This window comes from Mobula birostris, chromosome 9 (genome assembly GCF_030028105.1).
Source record: "Mobula birostris isolate sMobBir1 chromosome 9, sMobBir1.hap1, whole genome shotgun sequence".
NCBI classification, from domain to species: domain Eukaryota; kingdom Metazoa; phylum Chordata; class Chondrichthyes; order Myliobatiformes; family Myliobatidae; genus Mobula; species Mobula birostris.
The window spans coordinates 49,759,391-49,786,750 of NC_092378.1; the positions used below are offsets into that span (position 1 = coordinate 49,759,391).

Below are 27,360 nucleotides of genomic sequence, written 5' to 3' on the forward strand. Positions count from 1 at the left end.
CGCGGAATGAGTAAGGTACAATCCACTGTGACCAGCCACACCAAGTCCAGTCAATTTGTTATCAAAGTACTGTCACCAGATACTAGAGATTCAGTTTCTTGCTAGCATTCACAGTGGAGACAAGAAATACAAAGGAATCAATGAAAAACTACACAAAGACAAACAACCAATGTGCAAAAGGCAACAAGATGCACAAATATAATCAATATGGAGAACTGAGCTGTAGATGCCTTAAAAGTGAGACCTTACGTTGAGGAATCAGTTCAGAGTTGAGGTGAGTGATGTTGTCCACACTGGTTCAGGAGCCTGATGGTCGTGGGGTAATAAATGTCCCTGAGCCTGGTTATGTGGGATCTGAGGCTTCTATACCTCCTTCCCAACAGAAGCAGCAGGCAGAGAGCATGACCTGGATGGCAGGGGCCTGAATGATGGATGTTGCTCTCTCGTGGCAGCACTCCTTATAGATGTGTTCAACGGTGGGGAGGGCTTTTCCTGTGATGGACTGGGCTGTATTAACTACTTTTTGCAGGCTTTCCCACTCATGGGCATTGATGTGTCCATAGCAAGCCATGATGTAACCAGTCGGGATACTCTCCACAATGCACCTATACAAGTTTGTCAACATTTTAGCTGAGATGCCGAATCTGCCAAGGTGCTGCTGTGCCTTTATAGTGGAATTTGTGTGCAGGTCCTGGGAGGGATCCTCTGAAAAATAACATCAAGGAATTTAAATCTACATGCCCTCTCTACCTCCAATCCCCTGATGATATCGACTGACTCATGAACCACCAGTTCCCTCCTCTTGCAGTCAATAATCACTTCTTTGGCTTTGATTACATTGAGTGAGAGGTCCAGTGCATGAGAACTAATTCAGTGGCAGTCACACCATCACGAATGAATGCTGGAAAAATAGGGCAAAAAGTAAACCCATCTCTACTTTCTTCCATCTTAATAGTAAATCACCAGATTGTTGAATAGCTCAAGCCTTTAAATTCCTCAGATACAACAGATCCAGTTGATTGCCTGAGAAACAGCAGCAAAGCTAAAGGAAGCCCAGTTGTAGAAAGCTTCACCTGGACACTGGCCACATTGAGAGAGGTAGAAAACCAGATGCCTCCCCCCACCAGGGATCTGAACTGCACAGCTCCCTCAGTACCTCAGCTGTCGAACTGCTCACTGATTCAATCAGTCCCAGACAACCACCAACCAGCAACACACCCCACTGTTGTGTCCACTGACTTCGGCATCTGCTGACAGACAATCCCCAAAAGATCCCAATCTCGCTGCAGCAGGGGTGGCAAGCACAACACACATGTCCAAGATAACACTTGCCAAAATTCTTATAGCATGTGGCACTGCATGTTACCCTTCAATTCTTTAAACCCCACGCATAATACTGAGCAAGGTATAGGCATTTTCCCTTTCTTGATCGTTTATGAATACGCATGAAGCTTACAATTTTCACATTTCTTGTTAGAGGTAAAATAACACTTTAGAAATATTTTGAATTGCCTGTTTAAAATATTAATAATTTGTGAACAGGCTTTCTAAAATGCTTATTTCAATCTGTACTGTTATACTATCATTAATAGTATAACAAGGAATACATGTAAATAAACAATAGGACTCATCTTTTATTCTTAAAGTCCACAATTATTGTTATTAATTCACTAACCAACGATAATCTCCACTCAAAGTTACTTGGGCACTGAAGAGAATTTTTCTTTTAAGATTATCACCAATCCGGGCACACACTCTCAAAGTTTGCTACCCCTATGTTCATTAATGGTCTGTTTCAGTCCTGGAACCCTTGAAAGGCATCACCTGAAGCTCAGTTAGCTGACCGGTGGTGGAGAGGCATCACACCAGACCTCGAGGCCAGTGATCTTGGGTTCAAATCCAGCCAGTTCCTTACATGCTTTCTATCCATGCTGGGCTGAGCATCGAGCTAGCAACTTGGCCTCAGAAAATGCTGAAAAATGGCAAGGTTGCCACCCGATACACGCATGGCTTAGAAAGGAACAACCACCCAAGTGTGGACAGCCTGTGAAAACTGACTGCACGGTGACTGCTCTTTCAAAGCACTCGCTTTATTAACTGTGAAACTTTTGGGAAGGTCCTGGGGAGAAGCTGTGGAAATTGAAGCCATTTTCACTTTTACAAATAACGGCTTTGCCTTACCTTCCAGCAGACTTCACAAAAACAAAAAGGCAGGAAATCCTCGATACAAGGTTAAAATTCAATCTGGTTTCCAATTACGAGTTTGAGTCTATCAAAAAAATAAAAATGACAAAACACACCACATCACACAATAGCATTTGCTCTCTCTCTGTCTCGAAGCCCTTTTCCATTAGTTTAGCCTCACCAGTGCAAGAGGTGATGGAAACCCATCAAAAAGACCGTTCAAAACCTCCAGTTGACCAGACTCACAGTTTCAGTGCTGTCAACTCATTCTGCCGTGCACTTGCTAGTCTCCAGTCTTACTGGAAAATGTATTAGACACTACAATCTGTCAACCCACAGCCCTGTAGCAATAATAAACTACTTTAAAAGGCTTTAGTGACCGTGGCAATATAACCCACAGTAGCACCTTTAAATTGGCCAAAAGTAATGAAATAGAGAAACAGATGGAGAGAACGTCTGTGTTCAGAGTAACAAAGTAATAAAGGACGGGCCAATGGAATTTATTCTCGTTGATGGTGATGGATGATGGCATCTTTTTTCCAGCTGCTTTTGAAAGCTGGGTGAGAAGGGAACTGATAATGACATACTTTGCAAGGAAACAATGACTTTCCCGTCCAGAGAAGTAAAATCAGCCACCGATTCCACCCGCCATTCGCTCAGTGAGATCCCAATGACAGGAGTGGAGGGTGGGGGGAGATTTTAGTTATACTGATCCTTTTCCTTTCTTCATTCCAGCTCAGCCCATCAACAACGGGCAGAGTTGCTACTGCCATGGAAAGAAGAACAAGTTCCAGGAGGCAAGACTTCTGCTGACACCCATCAGTGGGATCCAAATGCAGGCCCAGAGTTACTCTTCTGAGTTTCCTTTTGGAAGTTGGGAAACCTCTACTGGTACGGCTCCAGAAGAGAAGATCTGTGTAATATTTCTGCCGGGTAACCATAGGCATCAAGTGATAGCCACATCCTTGAACTGAGTTCCCTGAAACCAGGTCATTTTAATTGGCAGGTCCTTCCCCCAATAACGAACAATCCAGTAGATCGTGGTGACAAGATAACTAGTCTACTACATTATATATAAAACTTCAGTCATGCTAAATTTAGAGCATCGTGCGCAGTTCTGGTCACATCATTACAAAGGATTTGGAGAGGGTACAGAAGAGGATCACCACGAAGCTGCCCAGATTAGAGTATTAGCTAGGAAAGGTTTTAGAAACTCTCCTCTGCATGGAGGCTGATAAAAGTATTTAAAAATTCGACAGGCATAGGTAGAGTCTTCCCCCACCCCAGTGTGGAAATCTGAAGTACTGGAGGGCAGAGGTTTACAGCGAGACTAAAGTTTAAAGGAGATTTACATGACAAGCTTGGTTTATTGCCACATGGAGTCAGGTTCCTGGGGAGCACTGTCTGGAGAGGCGATAGAAACAGATATTATAACAGATGGAAATAGCAAAAGCTGCAGATACTGATGGGGGGGGGCGGGGGCGGGGTGGCGGGGTTTGGAAGAACCAAGGGATCCTCTGTTCTGGTTCTGTCCAGTAGAGGGCAGTGGGAATAGAAGAGAAATACCTGAGGTTGTCAACTATCTGGTAGGCCGTGGCTTCTCCTTCAGCTCATAACTAGCAGAAGCCACAGTCCAGGAAGACATTTCAGAGCCACCCATGAGAAAAGGCTTCAGAAACTGCAGGAACAGAATGCAGAGTGAGAACATGCAGTTAAAATGGCATTGAGAGTCTTTACGTAGGTCCTGTCGCTCCTGCCAATGGTAATGACTCACTCACAGTCCATCACTTTCCTGAATGCTGGTGCGTCAGAATGGAAATTGGAAGATAGCTTTCCAAGTACATTGAAAGAGAGAAAATAAACATTTTGAAGGATTTCTGGCAGAGCATGCAAGTGCTGGCAAGGCTTAGAATTTAAAATGAAGCATGTTATAGAGTCAGAGAGCACTACAGCACAAAAATAGGCCCTTTGGCCTTTTTCATCCATGCCAGCCCCATCTCCCCAGACCATAGCCCTCCATACCCTATCCATTCACATAGCCAAACTTCTCTTAAATGTAACAGTCAAACCTATTCAACCCACCAAAGATCACCCTCCTAGTCATGTGATGCAAAGAAGCTGCTGACTAATCAATATTAATCATTTTCTATCAATTTGCTATTGAGCAGTTTGTTATTCTATCAAATTAGTCCTCAGCAGCTCTAGGCCCAAAGGGCAGTGAGGGCCAAAGCTAAAACACCCATTTCTCCCAAATTGCTCACAGCAAATCACAAAACTACTTTTGGAAATCTTGCTTTGACTTTGATTGAATCAATGATACCTGTTGCACCACCTGCTGGGGAGCGCACACCATACATTAAACAGTTGCTTAGAGATATCCTTGCTCAGGACAGGTTTTAGGATTCAAGATTGCTCATTGTCATTCTTCAATACACAAGTATAAACAAAAACACCACATAAATGCAAAAACAATGCTATAAAACACAATCTATGAGTAACAGAGTATAGCCATATATATTGAACATAAGATTAACTTACCTATATACGTTGACTGATCGAATGTAAATAAAATGGTGCTGGGTGCAGAAGCATCAGCACATACGGAAACAGAGGAAATGAGAGTGACAAAGTGACTTGGCAGGAGGATTCCTTCTAGAAAGCAGCAGGGCACATAGAAACAGTAGCAGTGACTGTGTCAGTGTAGGCATGAGGTGTGGAGTGCAAACATAAAGTGGCTGTGCCTGAGGGATGAAGGGTGCTGAGGGGGCGGTGGAGAAGTGGCGGATGTGCATGAAGTGGTGGTAGGGTAGGTTAATGGTGGAGGTGTTGATCAGCCTGATGGCTTGGGGAAAAAGTAACTGCTTTTGAGTGTTGTGTTCCTGACACATAGCCTCTTCCCTGATTGGAGTGGGACAAACAGTCCATAAGCAAGGTGTGGGGATGCTTCATGATATTGCTGGCCTTTTACCGGCACTTTTCTGTATACACATCCTCGACAATGGGTAGGCTGGTGCCAGTGAGGTGGTAATTCATCTATGAACCTGGGTTGCCTACTTTGACAGCCCCGTGATACCCGAGGGGTTTGCAGGTGGCACCTCCTTGATTACAAACCCTCTTTCTGTATAGGAAGTGCAAACAAGCTTCCCCTGGATGGTAACGGTTTTCAACTAGTGCAACACAAGCATATACTTGAGGAAACGTTGCACTAACTGATGCTGAGTGGTAAGACTATGACCAGGGAAAAATTGGGTTAGCTAAGTCACTATTCAGTATCTCAAACAGCTATAAGTCAAGGCAACTGGACCTGCTGCGTTGTCCACAAAACGAAGCCTCTCGAATGAGGTGAAACTTCAGTTCTGATCCATGGTGAGTAGTTTTCTGGCTCATAAACTGAGCTGTTTAGGGTATAGCGATCACATGAGGCTCTTTAAAAGTCATAAAGGGAATGAGGGGGGCACTAGTCTCATCTTTACAGGTGTGAACTGTGGGAGTCACCGGGGTAGGGATGCAAGTAGTTGATAGTTGAGTGTCATACACCATCCCCTCTGTTCAGGGATGGGTTTTCCAGTTTGACAAAGATGGTTTCTTTAACATCTCGTTCAATCCACCAGATATCCCTGTCCAAAATGTGCACATCAAAGGAATGTCCCTTGTTTTTAAGTTGTAGATAGAGCTGGGTCTTGACCAACCAACTAAATCAAATTTCAAGTTCTTCTGCACCCTGGATCCCTGATTTCCTCACTGACAGATCGAGGTAATATAAACTAGCAACACCTCCTCCACACTCACCATCAGCATAGGCACACAACAGGGCTGTGTGCTCAGCCCTCTGCTCTACTCACTTGACACTGTGCCTAATACACACAAAGCCTGTGCCCCTCAGCTATGTGGAGTACTTCGCCATGTATTCAACCTGAGCCTGAGGCTCCGGAGAGTTCCTGTACTGTAGAAGACGCCCTGCCTCGTCCCTGTGCCGAAGACGCCGCGCCCCAGCGGCCTCAATGACTACAGACCGGTGGCATTGACCTCCCACGTCATGAAGACCCTGGAGACTTGTTCTGGAGCTGCTCCGGCCTATGGTCAGGCCACACTTAGATTCCCCACAGTTCACCTACCAGCCCCGACTAGGAGTTGAGGATGCCATCGTCTACCTGCTGAACCGTGTCTATGCCCACCTGGACAAGCCAGTGAGCACTGTGAGGGTCATGTTTTTTTGACTTCTCCAGTGCGTTCAACACCATCCTCTCTGCTCTGCTGGGGGACAAGCTGACAGCGATGCAGGTGGATGCTTCCCTGGTATCATGGATTCTGGATTACCTGACTGGCAGACCACAGTACGTGTGCTTGCAACACTGTGTGTCCGACAGAGTGATCAGCAGCACTGGGGCTCCACAGGGGACTGTCTTGTCTCTCTTTCTCTTCACCATTTACACCTGGGACTTCAACTACTGCACAGAGTCTTGTCATCTTCAGAAGTTTTCTGATGACTCTGCCATAGTTGGATGCACCAGCAAGGGAGATGAGGCTGAGTACAGGGCTACAGTAGGAAACTTTGTCACATGGTGTGAGCAGAACTATCTGCAGCTTAATGTGAAAAAGACTAAGGAGCTGGTGGGAGACCTGAGGAGAACTAAGGTACAGGTGACCCCTGTTTCCATCCAGGGGGTCAGTGTGGACATGTGGAGGATTACAAATACCTGGGGATATGAATTGACAATGAACTGGACTGGTCAAAGAACACTGAGGCTGTCTACAAGAAGGGTCAGAGCCGTCTCTATTTCCTGAGGAGACTGAGGTCCTTTAACATCTGCCGGACGATGCTGAGGACATTCTACAAGTCTGTGATGGCCAGTGCTGTCATGTTTGCTGTTGTGTGCTGGGGCAACAGGCAGAGGGTGGCAGACACCAACAGAATCAACAAACTCATTCGTAAGGCCAGTGATGTTGTGGGGATGGAACTGGACTCTCTCACGGTGGTGTCTGAAAAGAGGATGCTGTCTAAGTTGCTTGCCATCTTGGTCAATGTCTCCCATCCACAGGAGTACATTCAGCCAGAGACTCATTCCACCGAGATGCAGCACTGAGCGTCATAGGAAGTTATTCCTGCCTGTGACCATCAAACTTTACAACTCCTCCCTTGGAGGGTCAGACACCCTGAGCCAATAGGCTGGTCCTGGTCTTATTCCCTGGCATAATTTACATATTACTATTTAATTATTTATGGTTCTATTACTGTTTATTATTTATGGAGCAACTGTAACGAAAACCAATGACTATGATACTCATAATTGTGTGGCTAAGTACAACTCCAACGACATATTTAAGTTCACTGCCAGTGGCCAAATCAAAGGTGGTATTGAAAAGGCATACAGGAGGGAGTTTGAACATCTGGTTGTCAGATACCACAAAACAATAACCTCTCACTCAATGCCAGTAAAATCAAAAAGCTGATTATTGGCTACAGTGGGAAACCAGAGGTCCATAAGCCAGCAATGATTACAGGAACATTAGTGGACAGAGCAAATAAGCTTTAAATTCCTTGGTGTTAACCTATCAGCAGGCAGTATGATGTCCCACACCACCAGCTCCAGGAACAGTTATTGCCCTACAACCATCAGGCTCTGAACCAACAAAGATAATGTCATTCACCACTTATCTGAACCGATTCTTAGACCTACAGACTCACAAAGACTCTTTACAACTCCCGTTCTCCGTATTATTTTTACTTGCAGTTTTATCTTTTGCACATAGGTTGTTTGTCACTTTGGCCTTTTTGGGTTTTGTTTTTTGTAAAACTATTGTAATTTTATTCCTGTAAATGCCTGCAAGAAAACAAATCTCAAGTTAGTATATGGTAACATACAAGTACTTTGATAATAAATGAAATGGAAAAGTTGGAAAATGAGCACCTCAGGATCTAAAATAGTTTTTTTTTTGACTAGGCAGAAACCTAGAATAGTCAACCCAATTTAAAACCTATGCAATAGGGTTCCTTCATTTTTCCTTAAGCATTTCACCCTCAGATTCTGGAATTACCCAAGCAATAATGAAGGTTTTCTTCATTCATTTCAATGAAGCACCAAGTGATATACTGTTACAATCAGTCCTCTATAGAAACACCCCAGCTGATAAAAAGTTCCTGGACATTAACACGGGTAGTTGCTCATGTCATGAATATATAGAAACATGGAAAATAGGTGCAGGAGTAGGCCATTCGGCCCTTTGAGCCTGCACCGCCATTCAGTATGATCATGGCTGATCATCCAACTCAGAACCCTGTACCTGCCTTCTCTCCATACCCCTGATCCCTTTAGCCACAAGGGCCATATCTAACTCCCTCTTAAATATAGCCAATGAACTGGCCTCAACTGTTTCCTGTGGCAGAGAATTCCACAGATTCACCACTCTCTGTGTGAAGAAGTTTTTCCTCATCTCGGTCCTAAAATGCTTCACCTTAATCCTTAAACTGTGACCCCTTGTTCTGGACTTCCCAACATCAGGTACAATCTTCCTACATCTAGCCTGTCCAATCCCTTTAGGATTTTATACGTTTCAATAAGATCCCCCCCTCAATCTTCTAAATTCCAGAGAGCATAAGCCTAGCCGATCCAGTCTTTCATCATACGAAAGTCCTGCCATCCCAGGAATCAATCTGGTGAACCTTCTTTGTACTCCCTCTATGGCAAGAATGTCTTTCCTCAGATTAGGGAACCAAAACTGCACAAATACTCCAGGTGTGGTCTCACCAAGGCCTTGTACAACTGCAGTAGAACCTCCCTGCTCCTGTATTCAAATCCTCTTGCTATGAATGTCAGCATACCATTCGCCTTTTTCACCACCTGCTGTACCTGCATGCCCACTTTCAATGACTGGTGTACAATGACACCCAGGTCTCATTGCACCTCCCCTTTTCCTAATCAGCCACCATTCAGATAATAATCTGTTTTCCTGTTCTTGCCACCAAAGTGGATAACCTCACATTTATCCACATTAAATTGCATCTGCCATGAATTTGCCCACTCATCTAACCTATCCAAGTCACCCTGCATCCTCTTAGCATCCTCCTCACAGCTAACACTGCCGCCCAGCTTCGTGTCATCCGCAAACTTGGAGATGCTGCATTTAATTCCCTCACCTAAGTCATTAATATATATTGTAAACAACTAGGATCCCAGCACTGAGCCTTGCGGTACCCCACTAGTTACTGCCTGTCATTCTGAAAAGATCCCGTTTATTCCCACTCTTTGCTTCCTGTCTGCCAACCAATTCTCTATCCACATCAATACCTTACCCTCAATACCGTGTGCTTTAAGTTTGCACACTAATCTCCTGTGTGGGACCTTGTCAAAAGCCTTTTGAAAATCCAAATTAACCACATCGACTGGTTCTCCCCTATCCACTCTACTAGTTACATCCTCAAAAAATTCTATCACCATTGTTGCCTGTTACCAGCACCAAAGCAGAACAGGCTGGCAGCAAATTGGGCATGTTTCCTCACACAAAAGAGATCGTACAGAAGTTTGAAGTTGTATAAAACAAAGCATAGAACTCCTTGAGTTTTTTTTCTTCCAGTGAAATCAAATCCTGACTGGAATAGACACCGGAAAAAATTCAATTATCCAACTGACAATTATATTTATTTTATTTCTCTGCCATGAACAGCTGCCCCAAAATTAGTTTTTAAGCAATATCGCATGATGCTGTGATTGAATCTTCCACTCTCTCGTTCTGAGATATTGTTCAGCTGCAAGCACCTGTATCTTTCTAGCAGCATTCCCGAATGCTCACTGCACTGCGCAGTGGTCTAAACCCTGCATCAGGAGCATTGTATTTCCCTCAATGGGAATTTGCCTGCATAAAGACTTGAGAGGGAGGAACAAGGTGGTAGGTGGGAGATGATAGCCAGGGGTTGGTGAGCCATAGGGACAGGAGCTGGACGGTAAGTGTGAACGCAAGACTGACTGTTGAAATATGATAAGGATGTCATGTACAGCAGACTAGGTAGCAATGATTTCACCCCTGGGCTTTAGTGAACCAGGTGGATTTTTTTTTGAAATGGGAACACTGGTTACCATTACAAAAACTCTGCAACAGCCATGGTGGGATTTGAACTCATGACTGTATCAACAGCCCAGAACTCAGGCTTAACTGCCATACTGGTTAGCATGAACCATGAAGGACCAGCACAAATTATTCAGCAAGCTCTATTAAGGATTTGCAAACTCACTCCAACAGCGGCATGCACGATTAACACAAGGTTCCCGTGCAGATTTGAATCTTCCTGGTCCCGCCGACCCCTTGTTTCATCTGATGTACCATCTGTCTTTGCTTCCACGACAGCCGTTCTTCCCTTTGACTTTCCCACATCCTGGATGACCTCCTGATTTCCACCAACATTTCTATTTCATCTTGCTGCCTCGTACCTTAATCTATTACAGGTTGAGCACCCCTTATCTGAAATGCTCGGGGACAGAAGTGTTTCAGATTTTGAAATGCTTGCAGCTACATAATGAGATACATTGGGGATGGGACCCAAGTCTAACACAAAATCTATATACATATACCCATGTAATTTGTGCATGAAGCAATAATGTATAAATTAAACCATCAGAAAAGTAAGCTATCACTACTTCGGCTGCCCAGGTGGACAGTCAGTGATTGTTTGGCATCGTCATCGTTCCCGACTTTGAATTTATGGATTAGGTGTAAGCCTTTGTCTTACACTTGCTCATCACACATATGCACTGATACAGCCATCAGCGTGTGAGATTTTCATCAGTGACGATCTTGGCAAGCTCAATGAATTTCTCTGCTGCTTTGTGATCAGCAGATGTTTTATCACCACAAATCTTTAAAAGTTGAATGCTGTGCCATTTCTTAGGTTTCTGCAACTAGCCTGCTGAATATTCAGTTACTTTCAATTTTCGCTTTGTCATGATAGATCTTTGATTGTTTCATGGTCAGCACAAGTTCACTCCCACATTAATAATTCCACTCTTTCAATGCAAGATCAAGATCTTCATTTTTCACTGCATACCGTGTTTTGCTCTTTCCATTAGCTTCTGTTCATTACGTATGTGAACTCACTTATCTGAACTCGTGATGTACAGATCACCTGCGAACCTTCCCAACACCTTATGGAAGTATCCATTCAAACCTCAAAAAATTTTTGGGATGTTGGAGGTTTTTTTGGTTTCGTCATTTCGGATAAAGGTTGCTCAACCTGTATTTGTTTTCTTCCCTCGGAGTCTGGTTTCAGCCTAGTAATACAGTATCATTACTCCTTCATTCACTTCCTGCACTGCAGTCTGGACCATTATTTCCACCCCTCAGCATCACCTATTGCTGCTATTTGCTACCAAGCCCTTGTTATTCACTCTTAAATTCTGCGCCATTATCTGCCAACGAGAAACCAGTGCTGAGCAACCCTACAATGCAAGGTCTCATCACGTGCTCAAGTCACATTAGTGTGACAATCGAGAGCCAAGTGGAAATGAGATGAGATGTAGGAAGATCAGCCTTGGTCACATTGAAAGCCAGGGCAGGCCTCAGGGGCCAAATGGCCTGCTTCCCTTGTCACTCGATCTTGATTCGAAAGCCAAAGCAAATCATGACAAGCTGCAAAGCAAGAAAATCTCCTCACTTGTGGAATGGTATAACACTAGCTGCAATCCAATAATATTAAGCCACATGCAGCAGACAACTCTTGACCAAGTGAAGCTACACCAATCATTTCCATAAGAAGCAATGAAGGATCCCACCAACTCTGCTCATGGACTGTTGGTCCCACTCCCATCAGGGAGGAGGCTACATTGCAACCACACCAGGACCAGACTCAAAAATCAGATACTTTCCCTAAGGCTGATCAACACCTCAACCCACTAACCCACCCCTCCACACCCCGACTTTATCATTTCCTGTCAAGTCACCTTATGTATGGAGCCTAGCATCACTTTACAGACATAAAAATCATTTATATGCGTTTTGGGCTGCATCAAATCTAGATCAACAGTAATATCATTTTCACTTACATTTGTGTACTGGAAACAATCTTAAATGATCTTAAAGGACAAAGACACCGGAGCAAAATTAGGCCATTCAGCCCAGTCTGCTCTGACATTCCTTTATGGCTGACTTGTTTTCCCTCCCAACCTCATTCTCCTGCCTTCTCACCATAAACTTTGTCCTTACTAATCAATCTACCAAACTCCACCTTGAATATACCCGATGACTTGGCCTCCACATCTGTCTGTGGCAATATCAGATTCACCACTCTTTAGCTAAAGAAATTCCTCCTCATCTGTATTCTAAAAGGACATCTAAGTAGTTCTTGGGAAATTTGAGACAAATCCAGCAACTTCATGGTTCCTGCGGGCGTCAGAATTTCCCTTCAGGCAACATGACCTGCTCTGGTTTAATTGCTGACAGGAAAATGCCCTGGAGACACTTGCTAGCTTCCAGGAGACAACATGCGACAGAGAGAGAGGAAAAAATCTTTGCTGGGTTTGTGTTTAATCAGACTAAACATGGCTAAAAGCACCACTGTGTGTACAGTTGCACAAGATTCCTATCATTAAAGATTCTCACATTTATAGAGCACTTTTCACAACATTAGCAACCAACTAATCCCAAAGCAACTCGCAGCTGATGCAGACTATCCTGTTATAGTGAGCGTACGGATAAATGTTAGCCAGCATTGACACACCCAGTTCTTTCTGAAAGATTTTGCATCCCACTTAACAGAATTGACCCTGGTCTAACATTTCACCTCAAGGATGCCACATCCAACACAGCAACACTCCCTCAGGTGTGATACTGGAGTGTCAAACTAGACATTCTCCTCAAACCCCAGATAGAAAACATTGTGCCTCAGACAAGACTCTGCTGGTAGATTAAAACAGCTTGTCTGATTACTCAAACCAGTATTTCTTCAAATAGAAAATTATTCAAGATAGGAATGTGTGGGCATTTGATAGAGCTTAATATTGAGTCTGTTTAGAGGGGAGCAAGTAGAATAGAGGGAGCAGAAAAGCAAATCAGTCGTCAGTAGAGAGTCAGAAGTTCAGAATCCTGTCTACAAATGCTGCCAGAACTGCTGAGTAAACTGTCACACTTTAAAAACTTCTTCAGCTCTGCACTGACTTTTATCTCACTTACCCCCACAAGCAGGACAAGGCCCCTCTCACCACCATTCAGCCCTTCCAAGTGAGGTGACACTTCACCTGTGCTGCGGCCATCCACTGCATCCCCCTCTACATCCGGGAGACCACCCGCCGCAAAAGGCCGGAATTCCGAGGCACTTCCGGTTTCAAACCTGCCAGTCCACGGCCCGCTCTGTGATCACAATGCGGCCACTCAGCTTGAGGAGCAATACCTCATTCTGTTTGGGCATCCTCCAACCTGATGGCATGAGCATCGATTTCTGTAACTTTCAGTAATTTCTCCCACACCCCTCTTCACCTTTTTTCCCTATTCCCCATTCTGGCTCCCCTCTTTTCCTCACCTGCTCATTTTCACCCCTGGTTCCTCTCTGCTTTCCTTTTCTCCCAGCCTACTGCCTTCTCCCATCAGAATCATCCTTCAGAACCTTCCCTCTTCTGCCCATCACCTCCCAAGTTCATCACCCCTGCCCACATTTCTCCTCCCCTGGTCTCACCTATCATCCGCTAACGTGTTCTTTCCCTTTTCTATTCCGGCTTCTTCCCTCTTCCTTTGTAGTCCTGATGGAGGGCCTTGGCCCTTCATTCCCCTCTATAAATGCTGCCTGACCTACTGAATTGCCCCAGTGTTTTGTGTGTCTCTCCGATAGCTCTGACTGGTTTGTCTCTTGCAAATTGTTGAATTCCCCTTTCATTTCCTTATGGCATAACACTTCCTTCAAACAGAAATCCATAGTAGTCCTCACTTGCTTTTTGTTTAAAAAACAGGAGAACTTAACAGGACATTTTCCATTGCTGAGCATTCTTTTGCCCAAGCCTGTAACAAACCTAACAAAGCCGTCTCTCCCCCCTCCCACCCAACATCATACTGGCTGGGATCATTGCTGATTAAGACAGACTGGTTGATTTTTCTTAGGCAAGGAAAACATGCGTGAACAAACTTGAGGTGTGGAGCACCCTTGGTCTAATTCAATAGCCAAGCAAACTAGTGGCTGAACTGCCCACTTTGTTATGCAGATTGGTCCTGATGCAGGGTCTCAGCCTAAAATATTGACTGTTGATTCCCCTCCATAAATACCACCTGACTTACTGAGTTCCTCCATCATTTCACGCATTACTCAAGATTTCTAGAATTTGCCAAATCTGTGCATATAAACACGCAGAAAACTCAACCTAGTTGAATGAAGCCCATCAATTTAGGACTAAGCCAGCCCACTCACCACACTCCCCTCTGCCCACCTCCCTCAGCCCAGCAGAACCAAATTCCTCCAGGGGAAAAAAAAAGAGAATCATAATATTTATTTCATTTCTAACTGTGTGTTTTTTCTAATGAGGTACCATCGGCTATGAATGAAGAGCTGCTTCTCTGAGCATTAAACCAATCATGAAAGCTCAGATGTAATCATTGCACTTCAGTGGCTAGGCAATAAAACACTTACAACATTTAAAAGAATTCAGTCACATTTCAACAGGGTGCCATTAATAATGTTAAACAGGAATTGAGAATGTGCATTAATGCACCTGATGTCAATAATCAAGTTTAACTTCAGTTTATCTAAATTGAAATGGGCTACAGGTGGTTATCCAGTGGCAAAACAAAGTGGGTCTGAGCAGATTAATCAAGGTAATTATAAACTTTAATCCATTGTATCCTCTGTTGATGGGAGTAGTGCATCATGGAAAGAGGGAAGAGCAGAGATTCACAGAGGAGAGATCAGAATAACTCTGAAATTTGTTGTTTCTGTGGTGCAATAAATTAAAAAGCTACAAGTATAGTAAGAAATATATATAAATAAATCAGTGCAAAAAGAGAGCAAAAATAGCAAGGCAGTGTTCATTGTCCGTTCTGAAAACAGATGACTGAGGGGAAGGAGCTGTTTGTAAAATGTTGAATGTTCATCTTCAGGCTGATGCAGCTATGAGAAGGGGGCATGTCCTGTGGGGTGGGGGTCAATACCAGTCAGTGATGCAACTAGTCAGACTGCTCTCCATTCTAGAAATCTGTGACCTTTGGTGACATACCAAATCTCCTCAAACACCTATTATCCAGACTTTGGAATTGCATCAATTTGTTGGTCCTGGGATAGATCTTCAGAGACACTAAAACCCAGGAACTTGAAACTGCTCACTCTTTCCACTGTTGATTGTGGCAACACCTCATTTTTCATTCCCCATCCTGTCTCATTTCCCCTCCTGCAAAAATGCTCATCCTTCTTATTGATCACCAGCTAGCGGCAGGAGACGATTGCTGCTTGTGCCCAGATGGGAAAAAAATAATCTCTGCACTGACATTTGTTATCATAATAAACAACTGACCACTTCAGCCAGCCCTACCAATCAGCACACCATTGATCCCATCATAGCACCACTCTCTCCTCCATCCCCTGCAACTTAATCTGCTGGAATGTTTGTCATTCTCTGCCTCTGCAACTCTTGAGGACAGGAGAATTCCAAAGATTCAGAAAAGAGAAATTCCTCATCTCAACCCAAAACGGACGATCCTCATTCTGAAACTGTGCCCTTCCCTTCCCAGTTCCAGATACCTCACACCCCACTGGCAAAAACATTCTTCCAGCTCCCTCCTTATTAATGCCCCTCAGAACATTATTGGTTTAAGATCACCTATCATTCATCTGTATGGGACACTGCATCAGCTCAGCCTGCCCATGCTTGGTACACTAGAGACAAAGCAGGAAGCAGTGCTCCTGAAAAAGGCCTGCATGAAAGCCTCAGCCCCTTCCACTCTGGGACTCCATCATTCTTATGCTTGGATAGCCAAGCCCTTGAGCAAAGCCAACCTCAGGCTAAGGTTGGGCACCCAGCATTGTGTCAACCAGTCCATGGCAGGATGAACAAGTTAGGTCTCAGGACTCTCCCTTGGCCCCTTAAAAAACAATTTCCCCCCACCCACCACCATTACACTCAGCACCCACGAGTTCGAAGGTTGCTTAACTCCAAGTGTGCCAGAATTAATCTCAACTCGAACTCACTGAAGGAAAGTGAGGACTTTGGCAGATGCATCTCTCTTGTTATGATGAGCTTGGGGTTTGAGAGAAGCTATAATATAAATAATGTAGGACAAATTGGTCGTCCTTCCATCAACAGGGGCCATGTGTAGCAGACAGAGGCAGCTCCACAAGCAGACAATGCAAGCATCTTACAAACAACCAGTGGAAATAAGCACAAATTGTCCCATCAAGAGATCATGAAAATAATTGGACACGCGATTTTATTTTTTGTTATATGTTCGATAATTTTGAGTGAATAAAATTAATTCTGCCTATACACAGTCATCAGGGAACTGCTCCAAATTAGTTAGAATATTGGAGCATAATAATGCCCTACCAACAAATACCTTGTTCAAATTTTAGAAGGTTTAATATCTATTGATTTGCATCTCCAGGCAGCTTAAAATGAATCTTTATTAATCTTCGATTAGTGAATATTGGCAAGGGTGGAAATATTGCACTTATTTAATTAGAACTACACATCCCATCATCATTATCTATGTAACAGAAATGTGAGACAGCATAAGCAACATGCTAGCAAGTACAGTACACTACCCACTTTTCTTTTACCAGCAAGATCGCAATACTTGCAGGGACAACCATGCTCCAAAAAAAATTTATAACTTCAGCCCAAATAAAACTTTCAGTTGAATGTAAAAGTTGCCACAGCAACATCCAAGATAAAAAGCAGAGAATGTTGAAATACGCAGCAGGTTGGGCTGTATCTATGGAGAGAGAATGTAAGTGATCTTTGAGCGCTATCTTTTAAGTTCTAACAAAAAATGCTTTAAGTAACCGAATGGGTGGAGAGGACAGAATTTGTGATCACTACACCTCCCTCAACCATTAAAAGCAGAACAGGAACAAGTTCTTTCCCCAAAGGTCTGTGCCAATCACGATGCCGAAGTAAACTGCACCTCGACCTACACATTGTCCATATTCCTCCAATCCATGTGCTGTTTAACTGCCTCTACGTGTGGGCTGCAGAGAAATTTATTTGGTGGAAGAAAAGGCTGAGAAATGACATATGGGGTTAAATCCAGAAGTGAGGGCGTGCATTTTGGGCAGTAATGAGGCTTGGACATACAATGTCAGCACCTTATGGACTATAGAGGAAGAGAGACCTTGGAGTACATCGATAGATATTTCCTGTTGTTCTTTTCCCCCACTCCCCTCCACTTCCCTTCATTCACCCAGCCCCCATCTCCCTCTCTGCTGTCTGCCCATCACCCACACATTCCTCCCACTACTTTCCCCTCCAAGCTCAACCTTCTCCTGTCAAATTCTATCTTCATCCATTGTCATCTCCACCCATTTCCTCATTGCCACCCTCCCCCATCTGCTGATTATCCCTCACCTATATCCATCTAACACCCACCAACCCTTGCTCCATCCCCTCCCTCTACCTGGTATGCTGACCACATCTCCAGTTTCAGTCCAGATGAATGCTCTCAAACTGAAACATCGGCTGTCCATTTCCCCTGATAAACGCTGCCAGACCTGCTGAGTTCTTCCAGTGTTTTGTAACATTTTTCCACATTCCAGCACGTATAGTCTGCCTCCAATCACTAATAGCAGAATTAGGCTGTTTAGCCCATTGAGTCTGCTCTACCACTCATGTGATTTATTATCCTACTCAATCCCATTTACTTCCCTTCTCCCCGCAACTTTTACACCCATACTAATCAAGAACTTATCAACGTCCGCTTTAAATATACCCAATGACTTGGTCTCAACAACTGTCTGTGGTAATGAATTTCACAGATTCACCATCCTCTAGCTAAAGAAATTCCTGATTTGTTCTAAAGGGACACCCTTCTATTCAGAGGCTATGTCCTCTGGTCCTAGAGTCCCACTGTAGAAAACATCCCCTCCACATCCACTGTCTAGGCCTTTCAATATTTGATAGGTTTCAATGAGATTCCCCCCCCCCCCACCACTTCTTTCTTCTAAACTCCAGAAAGTATAGGCCCAGAGCATCAAACTCCCAATGTTAACCCTTTCATTCCCAGGACCATTCGTGAACCTCTTCTGGACCCTCTCTAAAGCCAGCATACCTTTTCTAGATAAGGGGCCCCAAACCTGCTCACAATCCATTTCATTTTTGATGCCATCTATTATGATACTGATTCTTGTGTATTTTCCAACTCATGGGCAAAACTGACTTACGAATGTCTGTAAAAACACAACCCTACTTGGGATAGCCTGAAACATTGACTTATCCAATTATGTTCCCTTGTAAATAAAGCACCTTACAACTAATTTAGCAATTAAAGGTGCAAGTGTGCTTCGAATGTACACCTGTTGGGTCTGACAGAATGGTGGGCACAGCCTCAGGATAGAGGGGCGTCCATTTAAATCAGATGCAGAAAAATTTCTTTAGCCAGAGGGTGGTGAATTTGTTACCACAGGCAGCTGTGAAAGCCAGGTTGTTGGGTGTAATTAAGGCAGAGCCCAATAGACTCTCGAATGGACACAACATCAAAGGTTTTGGGGAGAAGGCCACTGAATGGAGCTGAAGAGTGGAGAAAGGATCAGCCATGATTGAGTGGCAGAGCAGACTAAATGGGCCAAATGGCCTAATTCTACTCCCATGTCTTATGGACACAAGTGACAGTTCAAGCAAGCTGCAGTCAAGGTCAACTACAACAGGAGCAATGGGGGTTAAAGAAATTAGCAACTGATTTGGAAAAGTTGTAAGGTAACCATAGGGAACTCTATCAGCGACCTTGTGTTACCATGGAGATCATCTGGAACACGCTCCAACCGACTGCCCATTTCATGCATGGCTGACAAAACAAAAGTGCTCACGTACAACACACTCTGGCTAATTGCACATGGCCCGTGAAACTGGTTTGGCAGAGCAGATTTTGTTCTACTTTCCTCAGCTGGGTGGCGGATGCCCGATGCCCTGCAGCATGGAGAGGGGGCCAGGTTGGGGACTTGCTGCTCCCATTAACCAATCAGCAAAGATTAACTAAACCAGAAAAAAAACAACAACACTGCCACAGAGGGTACAAACTGTAATCACTCAACACGGCCCACTCGGAATATTTTTCAAAGACTCGGAGAAGTGGAGGAACAAGGGATGTGCATCCTGTTACAAACTAATAAAAGCTCACTGGCAGGTACAAAGACTAATTGGGGTGGGGCCAGAACACAAAAGGAATACGTTTTGACTTGGTATGCAGCATCTTGGTCATAACTATAACTGTAACTAAGATGATTTGGTATGCAGACCGGAAGCACCACCCCAATAAGTAGCACAGTAGCCTAGCGGTAATCGTAACACTTCACTGCGCCGTGATTCCCATTCAATTCCGCCGCTACCTGCAAGAAGCTTGTGCGTTTTCCCCGTGACCGCATGGGCTTTCTCCAGGTGCTCCCAAGTCAATAAATTGTCAGCATGCTGGAACCACGGTAACACCTTCAGGCTGCCCCAGCACATCCATAAACTGTGTTGGTCATTGACACAAACACACAGTTCACTGTGCGCTTCATTGCTTTGATGTACACGTGACAACGGAAGCTATTCTTAATTTAAATTGTTAATGAATGATCACAACTGAAGCTGATTAACTGGAGCTGCAGCTCGATGATCTTTAGCTCATAGAACAATGAGGTGGTGACAGACAACAGTGCAAACCCTGATTTAAACCAAGCCTAACCACAGGACAATTTACAACAAATGATAGACCTCCCAACCGGTACGGCTTTGGAATGCGGGAGGAAACCGGAGCCATGCGGAGGAATGCCATGCAGTCACGTGGAAAGCGTACAAACTCCTTACAGACAGCAGCGGGAAAGGAACCCAGGTCGCTGGTACCGTAGAGCACTGTGTTAACCATTATGCTACCGTGCCACCCCAGATTAGGAGGGTGGACAAAGTGGCAGATGGAATATTTTCTAGGGAAGTGTATGGTCAAGCACTTTCATAGAAGGAATAAAGGCGTAGACTATTGTTACGTACCCCGTAACTGGGTTGCCAAACCAGCAGAAATGGATTACTCAGTTGGAGTCTGGATTACTAGAACTAAGAAAGTTTTATTAAAGTAACAAGCAACACAGTACTCTAATCAAAAGGATAATAAATGCAACAGTTCAGCAATGATAAACACACACGTACACAGAATTAAGATAACAGGATCAATCAAGCTTTATCGTTGTCTAGGGGTAAATGACCAGTTTCAAAGTGACGCAAAGTTCAGTTCAATTTAGTTCAGTTCAGTTCGCAGTAATCGCTGCCGTGGAAGATGGACAGTGTGGGGGGAAGGAGAGAGAGAGAGAGAGAGAGGAAAACGAATGAATATTCAAATGGCTTCCACACAGACCTTCGCAGTCAGCTTTCGGGCGAGTCCTTTGTGATGTCATCTGAGGTCACCGACCGTGACCCCTCCATTTCCCGATATGATCATTTCTCTGCGGTGAACCTGGCACCCAGGCAAGGGTGGACACACCAGGTTCCCGCCGATCGTGCCTTTCCACCCTGTGCGTCTATGGCTTGTCCCGTGATCAGCCGTCCAAAACTTCCCACCGACTTGTGGGAGACGCACCGCTTCCAGGGTCCCCTTACCTCGGGGTGTCGTGTGTGTCCTGCCTTAGCGAACCTGTCCCTTTTTATCCCCCTGCTGGGGTATCACCTGTCCATCACTTCAAACAGTTCAGGGTTCAAAGGGGGAGCCGATCTTGACAGCTCTCCTTCCGTTACTCTCTCCCGTCCCTTCATTAACATCTCCAAATGCTGCTCCATTGTTTTCCTTATCTCTCTCTCTCCCCTGAAGACAGATGGCAGACCAACTGCTGATCCCACTGGTGCCAGCACAGGACAGCTAACATCTTAATCTATGTGTATTCTCGTCACACTTCCCCCCTTTAAGCATTTTTACCGGGGTAAAAATTACAAACATGAATACATTATTTGATACACACAAATATACATCTTTATCAGCTATTTGGCTAATACAGCAAATTTGAAGTTGTCAACACCTGACAGACAGTCAGCCATCACATTTTCTGTTCCTTTTATATGTGTTATTAATAATCCCTTAGACCAGGCTCCAACTAGCAAACTTCATAGTGGCCAAAAACACTGATGAATTGCGATCAATATAACCTCTCATTGGGTTTCGTCCCGGACCACAATAACAAGGGTCATCCCATTCCAACTTAGTTTTCTCTCGCAAGGGCTTAGTAGGAGGGGGAGGGGTAGTAACCGCAGAGTTATTGCAAATCTTCCTCCAGTACCTCACCATCTCCAAGAGCCTTCTGAGGGCCCTCTTGTCTGTCGGGATTGGGATGTCAGAGATAGCCCGCACTTTAGCTTGCATCGCTGCCAGCTGCCCCTGTGTCACCAAAATTCCCAGGTAAGTGACTTTCATGTGGCTGAACTCATTTTTTTCAAGGTTCACTATCAAGCTGGCTTCAGACAGCTGTATTACATCGCCGATACACACCTCTGTGTTCGTCAGCCCTTTCGTCACTGAATTACTCATTCTATAGGGCTACTGCTCGCTAGGCTGACCTACTGTAACAAACACCACCCAACGTCCCACTTCTTTGCATCGCCTCGGGACAATCAAACGTGTGCGAGTCGTTTAATTACTTCTCCTAAAGAATCGCTTTGTTCGGGGATTAAGGGAGAGACCTTATCAGTAGACCTGGCCAAAACAATAGCCTTCCCCCATCTGGTCGATACCATATTCATCTTTTCAAAATGGCTTTTTTCTCTTATCAGGGGGACCCTAGCTTCATTGATTTCCACGCTAACACCGACTCGGTTTGTTAGCATATCAAAAGCCTGTGACCGTCTCAGTTCGCATCGGCCATAATCAATAACATCCTTCCTCCGGTGCACCCGGTAAACCTCTTTCATGATTCCACCAACTGTTTCCTCCAGCACCTCAAAATGTCCACCGAGGGGTACCTTGTGGGCCAGGTTAAAAATCTCATCCCCATAACTCTTTTGCACCACCCCCCATTCCTCATCTGCGGGTACAGTACTTGGTTTCCCTTTCTTCCTTAGCACTTCCTCCTCCACACAATAGCCTACTAGTTCCCTTGTTAATTCTGCGTGAGAGAGAGCTGTCTCTGCCAAAACCATCAGCCCCTCGTCTCACTCCTGCGCCTGCACAAATTCTTTCCTGGCTAATGCTAACTCTGTCTCAGCTCCCTCACTACCTCTTGTTTCACTACACTCCTTCTTTTCACTTTCTACCCCCTTCTCATACAAGGCTGGCAGAAACGTCTCAGCTAAATTTACTACCGCAGTCCCGTGATGAACCTGTGAGTCCATGGGCGGGGCCTCAATGCTGGCAGGCTGACCTGTCAATCTCACGGCTGGGAACACGATTCCCCCAGCGAGGTCATTACTGAGCAAGACTTCCATGCTTTTCATCGGTAATTTGGACCTCACCCCGATCATGACTAGTCCAGAGACCAGGTTGCTTTGTAAGTGTATCTGGTGCAAAGGGACTGCCTCTGTCCCTTCTCCAATACCTTTGACCTTGACCTCCCCAGTCTGGGTCTCTGAGCTAAACTCTAATACATTCTTCAGTATTAGTGACTGACACGCTCCCGTGTCTCTCCAGATCCACATTGGAACTGGTTTTAACCCCTCCTTCAATGACACCAATCCGGCCGAGATAAACCTCTCGCGCCCTTCCTGAACTTTGGCAGACCTGTCCTGTCCTAGCGGTTCGTTTACCAGTTCGATACAGCCAGTCAAAATCGCCGTTTTTCCTTTTCCCGTCTCCTTCTTTGGGGCAAAGCACCTGGACGCAAAGTGTCCAACTTTCCCGCAATTATAACAGACGACCCCAGGAGACTTCCTACCAGACTGCTCCCGGTCTACCTTATCCTTCTCACTAGTCCCCGGCTTACTTTCTGACTTTTCTGGCGGACTCTCCCCGCCGTCCTGACTACCCTTCTGGTAGCCTTTACTCGGGGCAAACTTCATTTTATGCGTCAATGCATACTTATCCGCTAACTTAGCAGTTGCGGCTAACGTGGCTGCCTCTTTCTCATCTAGGTAGGGTCTCATACCCTTAGGGACACAACCTTTAAACTGTTCAATCAGGATCAGCTGTAGCAGTCTGTCATAATCCCCCTCTACCCCCTTCGAGGCGCACCAATGCTCACAATATGTCTGCATCTCACAGGCAAACTCTAAATACGTGCGGCCTCACTGCTTCCTCGCATTCCGGAACCTCTGCCAGTATGCCTCCGGGTTCAACTCATAAATCCTGAGGATGGCCTCTTTCACCACCTCATACCTCTGGGCATCTTCCGCGGACAAAGCTGAGTAAGCTTGTTGGGCTTTCCCTTTCAGTACACTCTGAAGCAAAACAGCCCACTTACCCCTCGGCCAGTCCTGACTTATAGCAACTTTTTCGAAATGGAGGAAGTACCGATCCACATCGGTATCGTCAAATGGGGAAACCAGCCTAACCTCCTGGGTCGCCCGGAACCCTCCACCTTGGTTCGGCACGGGCCCCTGCTCTGCCCTTATCCTTAACTTCTCCAGCTCGAATTCCCTTTCCCTCTGTTTCTCCTCTCGCTCCAACTGTCTCTCTCTCTTTCTCCTGCCTTTCTAACTGCTTCTCTTCGTGTTCTAACTGCCGTACCCGGAACTTGTGCTCAAGTCTCAGTCTTTCAAGCTGCACCTGTACCGCATCTCCAGCAGGTTTTTCCAATAGACACCACCCCCAGCTCGCCTTGGGGGAAACACACCTTTAGATGCATAGTGCTCTACGATAGCTCTGTGTATCTCTGCTCTCCTCATTGTCGACTTCCCCTTAGCAAGATTCAACCGTTTGGCCACAGCTACCAATTCCGTTTTCCTGGCATCCTCTAATGCCTCCAAGGTCGGCGCCTTTATAAATTCCTCAGCCTCCATTTCTGCTGTTTGTCTTTTCTTTCTTTCGGGAATTTTGACCCAATTTACTCCGTCCCAAATTTAGCGTTCAAAATCGCGGACGAGAACCCCACTTATGTTACGTACCCCGTAACTGGGTTGCCAAACCAGCAGAAATGGATCACTCAGTTGGAGTCTGGATTACTAGAACTAAGAAAGTTTTATTAAAGAAACAAGCAACACAGTACTCTAATCAAAAGGATAATAAATGCAACAGTTCAGCAATGATAAACACACACGTACACAGAATTAAGATAACAGGATCAATCAAGCTCTATCGTTGTCTAGGGGTAAATGACCAGTTTCAAAGTGATGCAATGTTCAGTTCAATTTAGTTCAGTTCGCAGTAATCGCTGCCATGGGAGATGGACAGTGTGGGGGGGGGAGGAGAGAGAGAGAGAGAGAGAGAGAGAGAGAGAGCGCAAAATGAATGAATATTCAAATGGCTTCCACACAGACCGTCGCAGTCAGCTTTCGGGCGAGTCTTTTGTGATGTCATCTGAGGTCACCGACCGTGACCCCTCCATTTCCCGATACGATCGTTTCTCTGCGGTGAACCTGGCACCCAGACAAGGGTGGACACACACCAAGTTCCCGCTGATCGTGCCTTTCCACCCTGTGCGTCTATGGCTTGTCCAGCGACCAGCCGTCCAAAACTTCCCACCGACTTGTGGGAGATGCACCGCTTTCAGGGTCCCGTTACCTCGGGGTGTCGTGTGTGTCCTGCCTTAGCGAACCTGTCCCTTTTTATCCCCCTGCTGGGGTATCGCCTGTCCATCACTTCAAACAGTTCAGGGTTCAAAGGGGGAGCTGATCTTGACAGCTCTCCTTCCGTTAAACTCTCCCGTCCCTTCATTAACATCTCCAAATGCTGCTCCATTGTTTTCCTTATCTCTCTTTCTCCTGAAGACAGGTGGCAGACTAACTGCTGATCCCACTGGTGCCAGCACAGGACAGCTAACATCTTAATCTGTGTGTATTCTCGTCACACTATTTTCCAAATGGGGAGAAAATTCATAAATCAAAAGGAGCAAATGGACTTTGGAGCCCTTGTGCAAATTGAATGTTCAAAGGTCAAAGTAAAATTTATATCAGAGTACATACATGTCACCACATACAACCCTGAGAATCTTTTTATGCGGCCAAACTTAGCAAATCTATTGAACGGCAACTGTAAACTGTAAACATTAGGAACTGTAAACTTAAGCTGTGCAAATGCAGACATAAATAAATAGCAATAAATAATGAGCATGAAATAACAATATAACAGAGGCCTTAAATGTGTAGCTACTCCCTTTTATTCAAGAGCCTGATGGTTGAGGAGTAGTAACTGTTCCTGAACCTGGTGGTGTGAGTCCTGAGGCACGTGTACCTTCTACCTGATGGCAGCAGTGAGAAAAGAGCATTGTCTGGATGGGGGGGGGGGATCTTTGAGATGGATCCTTCTTTGCTGCATCAACATTTCATGCAGATGTGCTCAATGTTGGCAGGGTTTTACCCATGATGTACTGGGCCAAATCCCTTTGTAGGATTTTCCACTCAGAGGTATTGCTATTCCCATACCAGGCCATAATGCAGTCAGTCAGTGCAGTTTCCACCACACATCTATAGAAGTTTGCCAAGGTTTTCGATGACATGCCGAATCTCTGCAGGCTCCTGAAGTAGAGGCACTATTGTGCTTTCTTTACAACAATGTTCATATGATAGGTCCAGGACAGGTCCTCAGATCGTGACACCCAGGAATTTAAAGTTAGCATTCAATTTGAGGACTAAAACACAAGTATAAAATAAAGTAAGGGTTTAATACTGCAGCTTTATAAGGCATTGGTCAGACCACACAGAGTATTTTGATCAATTTTGGGCCCGTTATCTAAGAAAAGACGTGCTGGCATTGGAGAGGGTCCAGGGAAGATTCACGAGAACGATTCCAGGAATCAAAGATTTAACATACGAAGAGCATTTGATGGCTCTGGGCCTGTACTCACTGGAGTTTAGAAGAATGAGGGGGGAATCTCATTGAAACATATCCATGATTGAAAGACCTAGATAGAGTGAATGTGGAGAGGGTATTTCCTATGGTGGGGAGTCTAGGACCAGAGGACATGGTCTCAGAATAGAGGGAGATCCATTTAGAACAAAGATGGAGGAATTTCTTCAGCCAGAGGGTACAAATCTGTGGAATTTATTCCCACAGACAGCTGTGGAGGCCATGTCATTGGGTATATTTAAAACGGACATGGACAGGTTCTTGATTAGACAGGGCAAAGGTTATGGGGAGAAGGCAGGAGAGCGATAATAAATAGCCATGATAGAATGGCAGAGCAGACGCGCAGGGAGGTGACAAAGGACTGAAGATGGAATCAGAGGTGAAGAAAGTAGAGCGTGGAATGGACTAAGGAGACGGGGAGGGCGGAGGGGAGTTGTGGGAAGCTGGTGGAAGGACTGTTAGATTGGATGATTGAAGTGGGGAACAAGACACGGCAATGGGGGGGTGGGGGGGGGGAGGGAGAGAGAATCAGGAAGGCTGTCTGGGAAAATTACAATGAGCCATTCCATTAACTTGTGCTTGAAGGACTCATTTTGCCCGGGCAGCCTACTGCCTGGTGACTTTGGGATTCCTAGGATTGGCTGTTAATCCCATGAAGTCTCATAACAGCAGTTCAGACATGGGCAGGGGAGTTCCTTCTGTTAACCACCCCTTGGGCAAGGGTTCAGTGCCCCTCACCTGTTAAAAGGCGCAGTTTGAAATCCCCTGCCCAAGCATGGAGTAGCTCAGTAGCACCACCAAAACATGAAGTGCATCACCAGCATGAGGACAACAGCAAAGCAGTGTGTGGACCTTGAGGGTAGGCGCATGCGACCATCTCTGGTGTAACAGTGGTGGTTATGGCAAGACTGTGCTCCAAACATACTATCGCCCTCCACAGATGCTGCCTGTCCTACTGAGTTCCTCCAGCATTTTGTGTGTGGTCCCCATCATACATGCCCGAGGGATGGGCATCTTCCACCCTGGCATCCAAGAGAATCAGCTCATCATCCCTGGGATACATCCATGGGCTCCTGAAAGCCCAAGTTGTATCTGTTGTTTCTGGGGTTA

The 27,360-nt window shown here is 45.1% G+C and overlaps 1 protein-coding gene across 4 annotated transcripts in view; it reads right to left on the reverse strand.

The window, feature by feature from the left end:
* large1 (LARGE xylosyl- and glucuronyltransferase 1) overlaps nucleotides 1-27,360 on the reverse strand; it is a 442,193-nt gene that overhangs the window by 396,394 nt on the left and 18,439 nt on the right. The gene's annotated exons all lie outside the window — the stretch shown is intronic.